The following is an 18,764-nucleotide window of genomic DNA, read 5'->3' on the forward strand; positions in this document are numbered from 1 at the left end:
CAATTTTATTGATATCTAAGAAAAGCAATGGGGGGACCCCTATCAATCTTAACACTTTTCTGGCTAATTAGATTAGTTCGAATTATAAATGAAGGTAGCTCAGTATTTTGAATACTACATATGCCTTCCTTCATGCCTAGTCAATATCCTATCAAAAACCATAGTAGGTTTGTTGTGATATCTACAAGGCTTGCTATGGGGATTGATGTGGATTTGTCTTGGTACATATTATATGCTTTATAGCATATTTGGATATGTTGCTTTATTGTGATATTCACAAGGATGTCATTTTTCAGATATGGCTGTATAGAAATGAAGGGTCTGACTTAACTAAAAAATACTATAGTTTGTTGTGATATCCATAAAGCTATGAGTATTTTTAGAGGCAGATTATGTTGAGAGTTGTATGGGATGCAATTAGATAGATTTTCCTACCTTTGAACTCATTGAGGTTTGTTGTGATATCTACAAGGCTTCATTGAGGGATTAGGATCTCAACCCCATTAAGAAACCAGATTAGGGTTTCTCGTTTACCATAGGAGCAGGCTATGACATCTGATAAAATAGTGAGAGATATAACTAGTTTAAAAGTCCTCATCTAGTTATGCATATCAAACATGAGTGGTCTGCTTATACTATTGTTCTTTATTTATACAGATTTAAGTCTGTATTATGACTTCTTTATTTTCACTGCATAATACTATAGATAAAAATATGTTGACCGATCTCAACTATGAGGATGGGTTGAGGAATTTGCAAGTTAGGTTCATAACGGAGAAGAACTCCAATGTTCTGAATATTTCTGACTTTGGGATGGTCAGTAATAATGAGAAAGAAAAAGATGTCCATATGGATATTAGCTATTTATTTTGTGGTAAGTTTAGACATTGGGAGTATAATTGCAAGAATAATCTTGCAAGTTTGAAGCAGGGTGCAAGTATAGCACCAAAAGGTATGTATATTGTTGGGTATAAAATACCCACAGCCGGAACCCACGGCGGAACCGCCATCAGCAAGTGCAGCTCCACCCGGACTCCTACGGGAGCCGGGCTCCACCGCCATCGGCAAGTGCAGCTCCGCCCGGACTCCTACGGGAGCCGGGCTCCACCGCCATCAGCAAGTGCAGCTCCGCCCGGACTCCTACGGGAGCCGGGCTCCACCGCCATCAGCAAGTGCAGCTCCGTCCAGACTCCTACGGGAGCCGGGCTCCGCCGATGACACCAGCGCAGCTCCGTTCGGACTCCTACGGGAGCCGAACTTCGCCGCCAAACAGCTCCGCCCGGACTCCCATGGGAGCCGGGCTCCGCTCTCAGTATCAACTGCTGGTAAGCTCAATCTGGACTCCTATCAGAGCCGAACTTCACCCTTAACTTTGTTTGCAGTGCAGCTCCTCCCGGACTCCTACGGGAGCCGGGCTCCGCCGACGACATCAGCACAGCTCCGTCCGGACTCCTACGGGAGCAGGACTTCGCCGACGACACCAGCGCAGCTCCGTCCGGACTCCTACGGGAGCCGGACTTCGCCGCCAAACAGCTCCGCCCGGACTCCCACGGGAGCCGGGCTCCGCTCTCAGTATCAACTGCTGGTAAGCTCAATCCGGACTCCTATCAGAGCCGGACTTCACCCTTAACTTTGTTTGCAGCGCAGCTCTGCCCGGACTCCTACGGGAGCCGGGCTCCATCGACGACATCAGCACAGCTCCGTCCGGACTCCTACGGGAGCAGGACTTCGCCGACGACATCAGCGCAGCTCCGTTCGGACTCCTACGGGAGTCGGACTTCGCCGCCAAACAGCTCCGCCCGGACTCCCACGGGAGCCGGGCTCCGCTCTCAGTGTCAACTGCTGGTAAGCTCAATCCGGACTCCTATCGGAGCCGGGTTTCACTCTTAACTTTGTTTGCAGCGCAGCTCCGCCCGGACTCTTACGAGAGCCGGGCTCCACCGCCGACAGCAGTTGCAGCTCCACCCGGACTCCTACGGGAGTCGGACTCCACCATCGACATCAGAGCAGCTTCGCCCGGACTCCTACGGGAGCCGAGCTCTGCCCACGACCCCTACCGCCAGGAGGACCTCACCCGCACCTCAACAGAAACCGGGCTCCGGCCGTTATCGAGCTTCAATCGACAGATCCACGCCCCCTGACAGGCCCTCAAAATGGCCACGACCCTGCTCCACTTCCTGTGGCGGACTCCGCGCAGCACCATCATTCCCTGACAAGCTGCTGTAACCATAGCCGCCCTGCTCCACTACCTGCGGCGGACTCCGCACAGCTCCGCTATCCCCTGGCAGGCCACAGCGACAGCCACGAACCTGCTCCACCTCCTGCGACGGATATCATGCGATTCTCCTGTCCGCTGACAACGGACGCTGCTCCACCCCTCATAGCAGATTCCACGTGGCGAGCCGAGGTGATGCCCATGTGTCTGCTCCATTATCTTTCACAATCAATTCCCCTGACCGTGGGCGGCCCACTACCAGGCGGTTACAAACGTCGCCATCAGTCCGTTGCCTCCCCCGCCTATAAAAGGGGGGACTCAGATACGTTATTCTTTAAGCTCTTTTGTCTTATCTCAAAACTCTGCTAAGCTCTCCGTTCGAGCACTCCATTTTGTTGAGGCAGAGAACTGACTTGAGCGTCGGAGGGTCTTGCCGGAGTAACCCCACCTTCGGTTTAGACTTCCCTTGCAGGTCCCGGCGGCGACCGCGGCTTCCTCAACTCCAGCTTCTCCGACGCGGGCGGATTTTTGCACCAACAGGATTGGCGCTAGAAGGAGGGGTTTGTGTCTTCGCAGCACCCTTGTTCTTGAAGGAGCGCTCAACGGAGCTGCCTTCGGCCATCTCTCCGTCATCTACTCCTAATCCTCCCCCGCGAGATCGACACCCGATGCCTCCACGCAGGGCGTCCACCCGGCGGTCCACGACCTCCGTAGCCAGATCTCAGGCTCCGGCCTCCCCTCCCGTTTCTTAGCCAGCTCCTCCTCCCCCTCCGGCGACGGCGGTCGGTGCGGAGCAGTTTGACTTGCTGGCGCAGCAGGTCAAGGGCCTCGTCGAGGCCGTACAGGCGATGCAGCAGCAGCAGCCGCTGCAGGCATCAGCGCATCCGGAAGGGGCATCTCCAGAATGCCAGAACCCGACGATGGGGCGGGCCACCTGGGCCAGCCACCCCATCCTTCCCAGGAAGGCGAATCCAAGGGTGGAGAGCCCTCAGTCGGACCACGACACCACCCCTGGGAGATCCCTGCCCCCGTTCTGCCAAAGGACCCTCGAGACTCGAAGTCGAGAGGATTTCCTGGATCGGAGGCTCCAGGAGATGAACCGGCGGATCGAAAAACTCCGCCATGCACCTCCCGCTTACGGTGAGGATATCTGCACTGACCCTCCCTTCTCCCAAATGATTATGCAGGAACCGATCCCGTCGAATTTCAAGCTCCCCCAGTTTGAAAGCTATGACGGGACGTCAGACCCGGTGGACCATCTGGAGGCCTTCCGAACGATGATGCTGCTTCATGGTGCTCCCGACGCCATCTTGTGCTGGGCTTTCCTGTCTACTTTGAAGGGAGCAGCAAGGAACTGGTACTCGGCCCTGAAGCCGGGTACCATATTCTCCTTCGACCAAATGAGCCACCAATTCGTGGCCCATTTTGTCAGCAGCCGACGTCCCCGGAAAGGTTCGGAGTCCCTCATCAACATCAAGCAGAGGGAAGGGGAGTCCATACGGGCCTACATCAACCGCTTCAACATCGCGGCGTTGGAGGTCCGAAACTTGGACCAGTCGGTTGCCATGGCCGCCCTGAAAGGTGACCTTCAGAAGAATGATCTCTTGTACTCCCTGGAGAAGAAGTACCCCAGGGATTTTGCTGATCTGCTGGCTCGGGCTGAAGGATACGCCCGAGTGGAAGAGGCCTTCAAAATGAAGGATGAAGAGACTGCGAGGGAGCGTCAGGCGAAAGAATCTCGTAAGCCCGCAGTTGAGAAGAGGCCAAAGGAAGCCCGGCCTCACTCTCGATCCCCTCCTGGACATAAGCGCACCCATACTCCCCCCCGGGCACGCAGGCAGAGGAGCCCGGACAACAGGTTTCGGCGGGGTTCCCCGCCAGGGAAGTTCCGCAACTATGCCCCCCTCAATGCCTTGAAGGCCCAGGTACTGATGGAGGTCAGGGAGCTGCTCCCTAGGCCGGAGAGGATGCGCACGTGCCCCGAGAAGCGCAACCCCAACAAGTTCTGCCTCTACCACCGCGACCACGGCCACGACACCGAAGAGTGCATCCAGCTCCAGGACGAGATCGAGGAGCTCATCCGGCGAGGTCGGCTCGACAGATTCATCCGCCACCGGCCTGAGGGTAGAGGAGACCGGCCAAGAGCCCTCCCACCGCCCGAACCGCAGAAAAGGGAGGAGCAGCCCGGGGACCGGCCTCCTATCAGGACCATCGACGCCGTCGCCGGAGGGCCTCAAGAAGGAGCGGGAATACTGTAAATGTATCGCTTACTATTTCGCTTTGAATCTACTTTTCTTTTTAGCTAACATGCTCCTCCCACCTAGCATGGATGTATTATGACCGGATATGATTCCTCCAAAAGCACGGCCATGTCAGGAACAGGAGGAGAACCTCGTCCTGACATGAGCAAGGTCAAAGGCCCGGTTCTTTTAGACCGGATGGGGGGAGAGGCCTCACAACGCCCTAATGTGCCCCCACAGCCTTGTTAGGGACAGGAGGAAAACCTCGCCCTAACATGAGCAAAGTCAAAGGCCCGGTTCTTTTAGACCGGATGGGGGGAGAGGTCTTACAACGCCCTAATGTGCCCCCACAGCCCTGTTAGGGACAGGAGGAAAACCTCACCCTAACTTGAGCAAAGTCAAAGGCCCGGTTCTTTTAGACCGGATGGGGGGAGAGGCCTTGCAGCGCCCTAATGTGCCCCCACAGCCATGTCAGAAACAGGAGGAGAACCTCGTCCTGACATGAGCAAAGTTGAAGGCCCGGTTCTTTTAGACCGGAGGGCGGAGAGGCCTTACAGCGCCCTAACGCGCCCCCACAAGCCAGGGTGATAATGAGAACCTCGCACCGGCTCAAGCAAAATGGAAGACCCGGACTCCTATGGGAGCCGGGTTCCGCCGCCAAGGTAAACTTCACCCGGACTCCTACGGGAGCCGGGTTTCACCGCCCAGGGAAACTTCGCCCGGACTCCTACGGGAGCCGGGTTCCGCCACCAAGGTAAACTTCACCCGGACTCCTACGGGAGTGGGGTTTCACCGCCCAGGGAAACTTCACCCGGACTCCTACGGGAGCCGGGTTCCGCCGCCAAGGGAAGCTTCACCCGGACTCCTACGGGAGCCGGGTTCCGCCGCCAAGGTAAACTTCACCCGGACTCCTACGGGAGCCGGGTTTCACCGCCCAGGGAAACTTCGTCCGGACTCCTACGAGAGCCGGGTTCCGCCGCCAAGGGAAGCTTCACCCGGACTCCTACGGGAGCCGGGTTCCGCCGCTAAGGGAAGCTTCACCCGGACTCCTACGGGAGCCGGGTTCCGCCGCCAAGGTAAACTTCACCCGGACTCCTACGGGAGCCGGGTTTCACCGCCCAGGGAAACTTCGCCCGGACTCCTACGGGAGCCGGGTTCCACCACCAAGGGAAGCTTCACCCGGACTCCTACGGGAGCCGGGTTCCGCCGCCAAGGTAAACTTCACCCGGACTCCTACGGGAGCCGGGTTTCACCGCCCAGGGAAGCTTCGCCCGGACTCCTACGGGAGCCGGGTTCCGCCGCCAAGGGAAGCTTCACCCGGACTCCTACGGGAGCCGGGTTTCACCGCCCAGGGAAGCTTCGCCCGGACTCCTACGGGAGCCGGGTTCCGCCGCCAAGGTAAACTTCGCCCGGACTCCTACGAGAGCCGGGTTCCACCGCCAAGGGAAGCTTCACCCGGACTCCTACGGGAGCCGGGTTCCGCCGCCAGGAAAGCTTCGCCCGGGCTCCTACGGGAACCGGACTCCGCCGCCAAGAAAGCCGGGCTCCATCCGCTACTTCGCCAGCAAGGGTTAAGAATGGTGGCGAGGCTCGGCCACATGATGAGATCGGATGGAAGGGAAGAGCCCCTTCCCACGACGACCTCTAAGCCAAACAGGCCAAACGACGAGAAAGGGTCAACGAACGACAATATTGGTGCTACGCGCGGACAAGGTAACACAAAATGCTTTTTTCTCATTTTCGATATATGTACTACAGGGCCAGGACGGCCAGTGAAAGAGGGACAAAACGACAAAAAAAAAAAAGGGGGGGCAGCTACAAAAAGGGGGTGTCTACAAAAGAACTCTAAGGAGGTCCTGCTCCCTCTAACCTAGGGTGATTACCTCCATCCCCCAACCAGGACTGCCTCAAGCTATCCACCGTTTCCTCTAGTTCTTCCTTCTTTTGCAGCATATCCTGGAACGCCTGACGAAGTCGCCGGCTCTCAGCCTCCGCTTCCCGATGCCACTTCCGCAAAACTTCAGACTCCGCCTCTGCATCCGCGACGGCCTTCCGCTCAAGCCCCAGCTGGATTTTTACTTGTTGAAGCTCAGCTGTCTTCTCCCCAAGGGAGACAGAAATCCCTTCGACAGTGCCTCTCAGGGCTTGGAGCTCTTCGTTATCTTGGGCGTTGGCAAGCTGCGCCCTAGTAACCAACTGCCTCTGGAGACGAACCACCTCGTCCGCCGACCGATGGAATCTCCCTTTGTACTCTTCTACCTGCCGGCGCCAGCTGGCCCGCTGCACGTCGTGGCTCACCTCGGCATCTTGAAGCTGCTTCTGGAGGTCGAAAACTTTTTGTGACCATATCTGCTCATCCCGCGCTATGAGCCGGGATGAGTTCCCTTCCAGTTGGCCGATCCTCCTCTTTGTCGCTGACAGCTCCACCTTAAGGGCACTGATCCTGGCTTCTTGAGCCCAAGTTCGGTCGCTGGCGCTCTTCGTGCATTCTTCGAGCTCCTTTGCGAAGTTCGCCTTCCTCCGGCTGTAGTCCATGATTGCCTTCACTTGGAGACTCCTGAAGTGGGCGGCCTCAGCGGCGGCCTCGGAATGGCATTTTTTCGATTTGCGAAGCTCGTCCTCCGACTTTTTCAACTTCTTCGTCAGGTGGAGGACCTCCTTTTTTAGCCGTTGGATAGTTGACTTCAGCGGGACCCCCAGGGGCAAGGGAAGTGCTTCGGCAGGACACTGCCATCGGAAGAAGCAAACGTTAAAGACCAACTTATTACAAGAAGAAAGGCAGAAAAGAAGGAGCAGGGGGAAGGAAAGGCCATCCACAATAAGAAATTCAACTTTATTGATTAATTTTGAAGACAAGCGGAAAGGAAATATGGCGACAAAAGAAAGATACAAGATCGGAGGTCTCAGACCTCGGGGGCAGGAGGTGGAGAGCTCGGCGCGGGGGGCACGACTGCGGCAGCAGCAGACGAAGGGGCGGCCTCGTCGTCAGACTCCTCCAAAAAGCCGAGATCAAGGTCGGGATATATGCTGGCCACCTTCTCTCGGCAGAGCTCGAACCCCTTGGTGAACGCCTCCAGGCCGAACTGGATGTTCAGCTCCCTCATCTCCACGGAGGTCTTGAACTCCTCCACCGCAAGGGTCCTGGCCTCCGAGACCAGAACCGGAGTTTGCTCGGCCAGGTGGGCGACCTCGGCCTCCGCCTTCCTTGCCGACTCCTCCAGGCTTCGCCTCTCCTCCTCTCGGACTCATCTTTCCTCTTCCCGTCTTGTCTCTCTCTCTCCAGGGCCTCCCGGAGGGCGGCCACCTCAGCCGTCTTCGCTTGAAGACGAGCAACCTCGTCTTGGCAGCGCTCCTCCGCCCGAAGGAGATCCCTTCTCATGCGGCCCGACGCCTCGACATAGGCGAAGAGCTGGTGCCCGATCTGCAAAGACAGATGGAGAATTACAACGAAGACCGAGCAACTGTGCCAGTAAAAATCCACTTACCTCAAGAAAGGACCCCAAGGTGTCCCAGGCCCGCTGCTCGGGATCGGCACGGTCGATCCTCTCCACGACATCGGACAGAATGCAACCATCGAGCAGCCGACGGATCAGAGCCTTGTCGTTGAAGGGGTTCTCCGATCCGCCCTCAGAGCAGACGGACTCGTCTGCAGCGGCTCGGTGGCTGCTCGGCCTGCGGGCCATCGATTTTCTCCTCCTCCCCGCGGCGGGCGCCTCCGCGGGGCGGACCTCCGGAATGGGGACCCCGGTCGGCGGGCTCCTTGAGGGAGCCCGGGGGGTCGCTGGCTCGGCATCCGAAGGAATGTCGATTGCCGGGGTCGCCTGGACGGGCGCGGCCAAGCTCGTCTCCTCCACCCTGGCCCTCTTCGCCGAGCTAGAAGTTGTCGCGCCCTTCCTTTTCTGGGCTCTCATGGCCTTGGCGAGCATCCGTGTGGCTTCGGCGTCCATTGCTAAAAAAAAAAAAAAAAAAAAAAGGAAAAGAAAAGAAGAAGGAAAAAGCGGCACCAATTAGTCCAAAAAAAAAAAAAAAAAAAAAAAAGAAGAAAGAAAAAAGAGAAAGAGAAAAGAGGAAAAAGGAGAGAGAAAGAAAGAGAGGGAAGAAGAAGACAAGAAAAGGAAAGATGTATACTTGCTGGATCCTGAGGGCTCAGGCCGATGTTGAAGAGAAGCTGCTCCCTCAGTAGGTTTGGAAGGGAAGGAGCGGGGTAACTCAGGAGCTTCTGGGCGGCCTGAAGGTCGTCCTCTCCCAGGCCGGGAGCCCGGCGGACGGAATCCCTCAGAGACCCCCAAGGGGGCAGGCCCAGTTCGAGGGTCGGACAGTAAATGAAGAGAAATTTCTCCTTCCAGTTGTGAATCGAAGAAGGGGCGCCCTTTAGCAACCCCTTCTTACCGAACTGGGGGGAGAAGTACCACCAGTCCTTCGCTGAAGGATGGTGTTTGAAGGTGTAGAAATGTCTGAACAGGGAGAGGGAAGGCTGAACCTCGGCTATATGACAGAGGGAGAGAAACCCTATCAAAAACCTAAAGGAATTCGGGGCGACAGAGGCGAGAGAAATGTCTAAGAAACGAAAGAAGACGGCAACAAAAGCAGGAAGCGGAAGCCAGAGTCCGGCACGGAATGCCTCCTGGTACAAATAAAAGCGACCAGGAGGGGGAGCGCTGGCCCGGTCAGAGGGGCCAGGAAGCTCCAGGTCGTACTCTGAAGGGACCCCGTACCGAGCCCTTATCAGGAGAAGTTCGTCCGGAGTCGACGAACAAGGAATGGCGCCCGGTGCGAAAACCGGGCGAGACCCTGCCCCGAACGCGGGTTCGTCCGCAGAGACAGGGGCCTGGGGGTTTGAAGCAGAAGAACTCTCAGAACTTACGGGGGCAGAAGAATCGGAAGACATTTTTCTTTGGGGGAGAACCTAAAGGACCTTAGAAAAGCAAGCCGAGAAGGGAGGGAGACGCCGGTGGTCAACTCAGGAGAAGACACAAAAGAAGTGGAAGGAGGAGAGGACCCTAGGCGGTAAGAAGAAGAAGGTGGGCACTAACCTATCTTGCTCTGGGGGCCTGGGGAGCGAGAAACGGAAGGCGCCTATGGCTCGAGAGGGCGTTCGCTAGAGCAGACTCTCGGGGAGATGACAGATGCCAGCAAGAAATCGGGAGCGGAGTGGGGCGCCTGAAGGGGGGAGGACGGGTTTAAATAGACCCTGGGATCCGGCGCTATAATGATCTCGAATCCCCCCAGGCCAGTCCGCATCCGACACGTGTCCCACTCTCCATGGTAGACGGCTGAAGGTGGCTGGCGGTTGGCAGGGTCATAATTGCACCGTACCTAGGCCAGCGTACCCGCGGGGTCTTCGAAGCATCCCCTCATACCGCCCCAATTCGAAAAGACTCCGGCACGCGCTCATTTAATGCCAAAATATCTGGGAGCGGCGGGGCGCGGGATTCGAAGGGACGGTTTCGAATGTACTTCTGTGTACTTCCTTCATTTGAAATTCAAAACTCGGATGTAGGGGGACTGGTGTTGGGTATAAAATACCCACAGCCGGAACCCACGACGGAACCGCCATCAGCAAGTGCAGCTCCGCCCGGACTCCTACGGGAGCCGGGCTCCACCGCCATCGGCAAGTGCAGCTCCGCCCGGACTCCTACGGGAGCCGGGCTCCACCGCCATCAGCAAGTGCAGCTCCGTCCGGACTCCTATGGGAGCCGGGCTCCGCCGATGACACCAGCGCAGCTCCGTTCGGACTCCTACGGGAGCCGGACTTCGCCGCCAAACAGCTCCTCCGGACTCCCACGGGAGTCGGGCTCCGCTCTCAGTATCAACTGCTGGTAAGCTCAATCCGGACTCCTATCAGAGCCGAACTTCACCCTTAACTTTGTTTGCAGCGCAGCTCCGTCCGAACTCCTACGGGAGCCGGGCTCCGCCGACGACATCAGCACAGCTCCGTCCGGACTCCTACGGGAGCAGGACTTCACCGACGACACCAGCGCAGCTCCGTCCGGACTCCTATGGGAGCCGGACTTCGCCGCCAAACAGCTCCGCCCGGACTCCCACGGGAGTCGGGCTCCGCTCTCAGTATCAACTGCTAGTAAGCTCAATCCGGACTCCTATCAGAGCCGGACTTCACCCTTAACTTTGTTTGCAGCGCAGCTCCGCCCGGACTCCTACGGGAGCCAGGCTCCGCCGACGACATCAGCACAGCTCCGTCCAGACTCCTACGGGAGCAGGACTTCGCCGATGACATCAGTGCAGCTCCGTCCGGACTCCTACGGGAGCCAGACTTCGCCGCCAAATAGCTCCGCCCGGGCTCCCATGGGAGCCGGGCTTCGCTCTCAGTGTCAACTGCTGGTAAGCTCAATCCGAACTCCTATCGGAGCCGGGTTTCACTCTTAACTTTGTTTGCAGCGCAGCTCCGCCCGGACTCTTACGAGAGCCGGGCTCCACCGCCGACAGCAGTTGCAGCTCCGCCCGGACTCCTACGGGAGCCGGACTCCGCCATCGACATCAGAGCAGCTTCGCCCGGACTCCTACGGGAGTCGGGCTCTGCCCACGACCCCTACCGCCAGGAGGACCTCACCCGCACCTCAACAGAAATCGGGCTCCGGCCGTTACTGAGCTTCAATCGACAGATCCACACCCCCTGACAGGCCCTCAAAACGGCCACGACCCTGCTCCACTTCCTGTGGCGGACTCCGCGCAGCACCATCATTCCCTGACAAGCCGCTGTAACCATAGCCGCCCTGCTCCACTACCTGCGGCGGACTCCGCACAGCTCCGCTATCCCCTGGCAGGCCACAGCGACAGCCATGAACCTGCTCCACCTCCTGCGACGGATATCATGTGATTCTCCTGTCCGCTGACAACGGACGCTGCTCCACCCCTCATAGCAGATTCCACGTGGCGAGCCGAGGTGATGCCCACGTGTCTGCTCCATTATCTTTCACAATCAATTCCCCTGACCGTGGGCGGCCCACTACCAGGCGGTTACAAACGTCGCCATCAGTCCGTTGCCTCCCCCGCCTATAAAAGGGGGGACTCAGATACGTTATTCTTTAAGCTCTTTTGCCTTATCTCAAAACTCTGCTAAGCTCTCCGTTCGAGCACTCCATTCTTGTTGAGGCAGAGAACTGACTTGAGCATCGGAGGATCTTGCCGGGGCAACCCCACCTCCGGTTTAGACTTCCCTTGCAGGTCCCGGCGGCGACCGCGGCTTCCTCAACTCCAGCTTCTCCGACGCGGGCGGATTTTTGCACCAACATATATGATACAAATCTATTTTTTATTGAATGGCTCAGACTCTAATACTTGGGTATTAGATACCACCTGTGGATCGTATATTTATAATTCATTACAGCGACTACAGAATATCAAAGGTCTGAAAAGAGGTGACCTCGAGCTCTATGGCGCAAGTGGAGAGTCCATTAGCGCAGAGGCTGTAGAAATCTGTATGCTTGATTTACCTTCAGATAAAACTTTAGAATTAAAAGACTGTTATTACATGCCAAAGGTCATTAGAAATATTATTTTTGCACCTTTGTTTTAAAAATAAGGTTATAAAATAAGGCTAATGGAAAATGGATGTTCCATTTTTTTTTCTAATGAATATTATGGTAGTTGTTATATTGATAACAATCTTTTAATTCATGCACTCAATAAAAATATTTTTTATATTGAAAAAAATATAAAAAGAAAGAGAGAAGATGTGAATGTCACATATCTCTGGCATTGTCGCCTTGGTCATATTAGTGAGTTAAGGATAAACAAGTTATACAAAGAAAAATTTTTTGACCCGTATGATTATGAATCATTCGAAACTTATGAATCTTATCTCATGGGTAAGTGACCAAGACTCCATTTTTCGGACATGGAGAGAGGGCAAGTGAGTTGTTAGCCCCAGTACATATGGATGTATGTGGACCAATGACAACTTAAGCTAGAGGTGGATACTCCTATTTTATTACTTTTACAGATGATTTATCAAGATTCAGGTATGTGTATCTTATGGAACATAAATTCGAATCCTTTGATAAGTTCATGGAGTATCAATGTATGATCGAGAAATAAATTGGCAAAGATATCGAGGTTCTTCGATCTGATCGAAGAGGAGAATACTTATCTAATGAATTTCTTGATCATCTTAAGAGTAAAGATTTTCTCTCTGAATGGACCCCTTTTTACACACCCCAGTTAAATGGTGTAGCAGAAAGGAGGATTCGCACTTTAATGGATATGGTGCAGTCAATAAAGTACTTCGCTGATCTCCCAATATCTTTCTGGGGATATCTCTTAGAGACTGCCACATACACATTAAACAGGGTGCCTTCAAAGTCTGTTGCAAGCATACCATATGAGATATGGAAGGGAAGGAAGTTTAATCTTAAACATCTTAAGACTTGGGGCTGTCCTGCTTATGTCAGAAATCTTTTTGGACATAAGCTTAGTGCTAGATCAGATAAGTATAGGTTTGTAGGGTATTCTAAGAAAACTAATGGATACTACTGCTACCACTATACTGAATAAAAGGTGTTTGTTAGTAGGCACACGTCTTAGTTGAAAATGAACTCATCCAAGATGGAGGCATTGGGAGGAATATTGAACTTACTAAAGTTTATGATCTACAATCAATCCAGAAATATCAGTGGTTGGACCACAAGAAGATCCTCAATCAGAAGTACCTAAAGATGAGGTACATCCACAATACACACCTCCTCTTTGAAGGTCAGATAGAATGCATCATGCACCTCTAAGATTTGATGACAATATGATCAACATCATTCAGGATGATGATCTATTGACCTATTCAGAAGCTGTCATGAGTAGAGACTCAGACAGATGACTGAAAGCCATAAAATTTGAGATAGACTTGATGTATATCACCAAGTGCAGATCTTGGTTGATGCACCTAAGGGTGTGATCTCAATAGGGTACAAGTGGATCTTCAAGAAGAAGATCGAAGTAGATGGCCAAGTAAAAACCTACAAAGCTAGGTTGGTGGTGAAGGGTTTCAGTCAAAGCTAAAGAATTGACTGTGATGAAACCTTCTCACCAGTGGCTATGCTCAAGTCCATCCAGATTTTGCTGGCTATAGCAGCATACTACGATTATGAGATCTGATAGATAGATGTCAAGATTACATTCCTTAATGATAATCGAAAGGAAGAAGTCTATATGACTCAGTCAGAGAGATTTATCTCAAGTGAGAGGGCAAATCAAGTATGCAAGCTAAAGAGATCCATCTATGGATTAAAGTAGGCTTCGAGGAGCTGGAACATCTGATTTGATATGACAGTCAATGAGTTTGGCTTTATAAAAAATAAGGATGAACCATGTGAAGGAAAAATCGACTTTTTCCTTGTAGGATCTTCCAGATCTAATGAGATCTGGGGTGGAATATTTTTTAAAAAAAATTATCCTATGATATTTCAGATCTAAAATCTATTAAATTTAATATTTATTATCTAATATTAAATCTAAAATTAAATCTAAAAATATGAAAAATAAAAAAATACCTCTAGAATAACTAGATTACCCTGTAGATGATTGCAGCAATGCCCGAGGTTCTAAAATAGCCACGCAGTCACCTGGCCTCTATCGATATCCACTCGAGTAAGATCTAGATCATCTTCTCCTCACAAATCTTTGCTCCAAAAATTAGATCTGGATCTGATCTGAAAGATCTTCAAAAGATCTTCTGAAGCTGGAGCAGCAGCTTCTCGACAAATCTCTGCAGCCTTCTAATCAGGAAGCCACCACACCTTGGACAAGCACCAGATGGATGCCCAACCTATTGGACATGAAGAGGGGAGGGAAAAGAGTAGAGGGGGTATAAAGGAGTGGAGAGGATTTAGGCTTTTGCTGGTTATTGAGCAGAGTCTCTAAACCCTAGGCGCAAATAGAGTTTAAATAGACCCTGCTGCGCCATGCAGTGCCACATTATTCGACCAATCAAAAAATTTCAATTAATTTTGAAAAAAAATTAATTGATGGAGTGATATCATCTGATCATATCAGATAAAAATTCTCACAATTCCTCCTACTGTTGGTGCCAACACTGGACAAGCACAGTGAGATTTGCACCCCACAGTCCAAGTTGATCAAGGGATTAGAGTCCTCATCTCATGGGACTTTATCCTTATCCACTTGGGGCGCACGCCCAATCTGAATATGGCACCCACATTGAGGGCTAATTTAGTAGGTGGACACTCCATTAAAACTCTCCAATGACCTCTTGCCAAGTGGCCTTCAGTCCAAGGTCTATGGGTCAACGTTTGATCAATGTCCTAAAATGAAAATGGCAGGTGACAGAAATTGGCAGGTGTTGTCTTAAATTCATCTCATGAATTAAGACAAGTCCTTTCTGAGCTGGACTGGCTCCAGTCAGACTATGAGAAACCTTCTCAAGGTTTTCTAGGTGAGTCAAATCCATTTGGCTCAATCGAGATAGAAAAGATTACACGAGGAGAAAGTTAGGCTCAATCATGTGCTAGCATGATTTTCTTGAACCTAATTGGATCTAATCCAAATCAATCGAACTGGGCTAGCTTAATTGATGACATCTAGATCCTAACTCTTATTTGTGTGATCCAGGTAGGTTCATTTCTGTATAAAAATGAGACATGTCATGATCTCATTATCGAAACTCCTTTCAATGGATCAGAACTCTTCTGATTCAGACAATTAGAATGATCGATCATCAAGATCATTCTAATTGCTCCCAAAATCCATCAGCGACACCTGACAGTATATGGTGGCAACCCATCAAAATAAAGATGAACCTCTTGGTGCAGCTACCTGTGTGATTGAGTTCCTCTATCATGAGTTCCGACTGAATTAGGGTTAAGGTGAACTCGTCAAATCCAACATCAGTCATATGAATTAATTGATCGATCCAAGTCCGATGTGAAACCTTAATGAAAAACTCTTTTCCATTATTTCACTCTGCCATGGTCATGGGCTTAAGGACTTAATCTTTTGATCATCATAGGACTACTCCTCTTATCTACCGAAGTTGATAGATCCCATCTTGATGTGATCTGGTTCCTACAATGAATATGCTACAGCCAACATACACCTCAGGGTTTCGAATGGCTAGGAGATCGAGTTATGGTATAGTCAAACTATAACACACTCAAAGTGAACTGTCGATGTACCTCAGGTCAAAGAACTAGACACACAGCTGCAGCATCGAGCTAGTCATCGACGAGAAGGTAGATTTCCTTATGACTGCTCGAGGTGGTCACGCTCAGTACTCTCGTTCTCAACGAATATCTGTACTCTCACTCTGGTGTCTCCACACCATAGACTCAAGACACATCTATCCTAAGAAAGCGATCGTACACCAACCTTCTGGATCGATCACCATCCTCATGATGATCCTATGGTCAGGAGCTATTTATGAGTTAGTTATGTAAATTCATGTCTTAAATTTTCAACTCTTGAAAATATGAATTAACATTCCTACTAACTCAAAGGATGTATCACAGATATAATGTACACAATGTGATAGTAGAATAACCCTTTTATTTATTTATAGTCAAAATTATAAATTTGCCCTTATATTTGTACAGGAATGTGTCAGCCAATCTGGTATCTAGGACACACATCTAACAAACTCCCACTTGACCTAATGCCAATTGGCTAGATATTTATAGTCAAACCTTTTTAGCACCACCTCTATGTACATCTTCTATGAGAGTCCCAACATCCTATTTGGTCTATCTCTATAGACCTTAATACCCAGTATAAAGGATGCCTCTCCTAGATCTTTCATAGAGAACTCCTTAGACAACCATATTTTGACTGAGGTCAATATGAAAATATCATTTTCAATCAGGAGGATATCATCTACGTACAGTACGAAGAAGATAACTGCGCTCCCACTGACCTTCTTGAACACACATGGTTCCTCCTCGTTCTTGATGAAACCAAACATTTTGATCACATCATTGAAACGAGTATTCCAGCTTCGAGATGCTTGCTTAAGTCCATAAATGGACCTTTGCAGCTTGCAGATCTTGTGATCATCATCACTGGATGTGAAACCAAGCGGCTGTTCCATATAGATATCTTCCTCAAGATATCCATTTAAGAACACTATTTTCATATCCATCTGTCATATTTCATAATCGAAATAAGCTGCAACAGCAAGCAATGTGCGGATGGATTTTAGCATGGCTACGGGCGAAAAGGTATCCTGATAGTCAATGCCTTCGTGCTGACTATAACCTTTCGCTACAAGCCTAGCCTTGAATGTCTCCATATTTTCATCTGTACCTATCTTTCTCTTGAAGATCCATTTACACCTAATAGATACAATATCTTCAGGTAGATCTACCAAGGTCCAGACTTGGTTTGAGTGCATCAAGTCAATTTCTGATCTCATTGCCTCTAACCATTTCTCAGAGTCGATATCTGATATCGCCTCATCATAGGTCTTGGGGTCATCACCATGAGTCTCATTTTTCGTGAAGAATATTTTTTCTACTTCTTCTTGTATAGTACCTAAGTATCTTTTAGGAGGATGAAAAATCCTAGTCGATCTACGAGGTGGAAGAGATTGTGTTAGGATTGGTTCTAATTGATTGGATTCCTCAGGTTCTTTAGCTTGTTTCTCTTGGGAGACATTCTCCTTGAGCTTAATTATTCTTTCGATGCCACCATCTTGAATAAACTATTTTTCAAGAAAAATAGCATGTCGATTCACAATCACATTGTGATCTTCTGGAATATAAAAATAGTATCCTAATGACTCTTTAGGATATCCTATAAATCGAGCTTTAAAAGACCTGAACTCTGACTTGTCCGCCTGCTGTCTCTTGACATGAACCGGACAACCCCAAATTCTGAGATGACTCAGACTTAGCTTTTTACTATGCCATATCTCATACGGTGTGGTAGGAATAGTTTTAGAGGGAACCCTATTCAATACATATATTGCTGTCATGAGATAATGTCCCCAAAGAAACTCAGAGAGGTCGGTGAAGCTCATCATGGAACGGACCATATCTAATAGGGTCCAGTTCCTCTATTCTGAAACCCCATTGAGTTATGGTGTTTCAGGTGGAGTCCATTGAGAGACTATGCCGTTATCTTTAAGATAGTCTAGGAACTCCCGACTAAGGTATTCACCTCTTCGATCTGATCGAAGAACATTAATGGGTTTTTCTGTTTGTTTTTCTACCTCATGTCTGAATTCTTTGAACTTTTCAAAGGCTTCAGACTTATGTTTCATTAGAAACACATATCTGTACCTAGACATATCATCGATGAAGATAGTGAAGTAGACATAGTTGCCTCTAGCTGGCACATCAAATGAGCCGCACACATCTGTATGTACTAGGGCAAGTAGGTCTGTGGCCCTTTCCCCATATCCTGTAAAAGAAAGCTTGGTCATTTTGCCTTGAAGACATGATTCACAAACTGGATATGACTCGAAAGTCAACAGACTCAATAGCTCAGATTTCTCCAATTTGTTAACCCTATCTTCCGCTATATGACCTAGCCTTAGATGCCACAGATACCTATCATTTAGACTATCTCTAGGCCTTTTAATTCCTATGGCATTCACATTTTGCTCGATATGAAATACAGATACATCAATATGTAGCTGATAGAGATCATTAATAAGAAAACCATTTGCAACTTTATTATTTTCATAAAATATGTTACAATGATTTTATGAAAGCTAATCACATAGCCTTCTTGTGCTAAACATGAAATAGAAATCAAATTCCTGCTTGCTGCAGGCACATAATAACAATCTCTAAGAACTAAATCTAGTCCTAACGATAATCGCAGAGGATAGGTTCCCACAGCCACAGCAGTAACTCTTGCTCCATTCCCGATGCGTAGGATCATATCCCCATCCCTCAGCTTTCTGCTCTCCTCAAGATCCTGCATAAAAGTGCACAAATGAGCACTAAACCAGAGTCAAGTACCCAACTGGATGCAAAGAAAATCGTAAGATTAGATTCTATAATGAGCATTCCTCTAGAAGGACCATCCTTCTTGTTCTTCAGGATGGCCAGGTACTGAGGACAGTTTCACTTCCAATGGCCGTTTGAATTACAATAGAAATATTTTTCCTTTTCAGCAGCCTTCTTCTTCGGTTCCATCTTCTTCTTCTTCCCATCCACCTTCTGCTTCTTCGCAGACTTCTTCTTCTTTCCAAAAATTTTTTTCTTGGAAGAAGTCGGCTCCATAGTAAGGACTGAGCCTTTTGAACCCTTCAAAGAAAGCTTAGCCGTAACCAACATGTTCATTAACTCAGCCAAGGTACACTACATCTTATGCATATGGAAGTTCATGATGAACTGACC

The sequence above is a fragment of the Elaeis guineensis genome, chromosome 3 (genome assembly GCF_000442705.2).
Source record: "Elaeis guineensis isolate ETL-2024a chromosome 3, EG11, whole genome shotgun sequence".
Lineage (NCBI taxonomy): Eukaryota > Viridiplantae > Streptophyta > Magnoliopsida > Arecales > Arecaceae > Elaeis > Elaeis guineensis.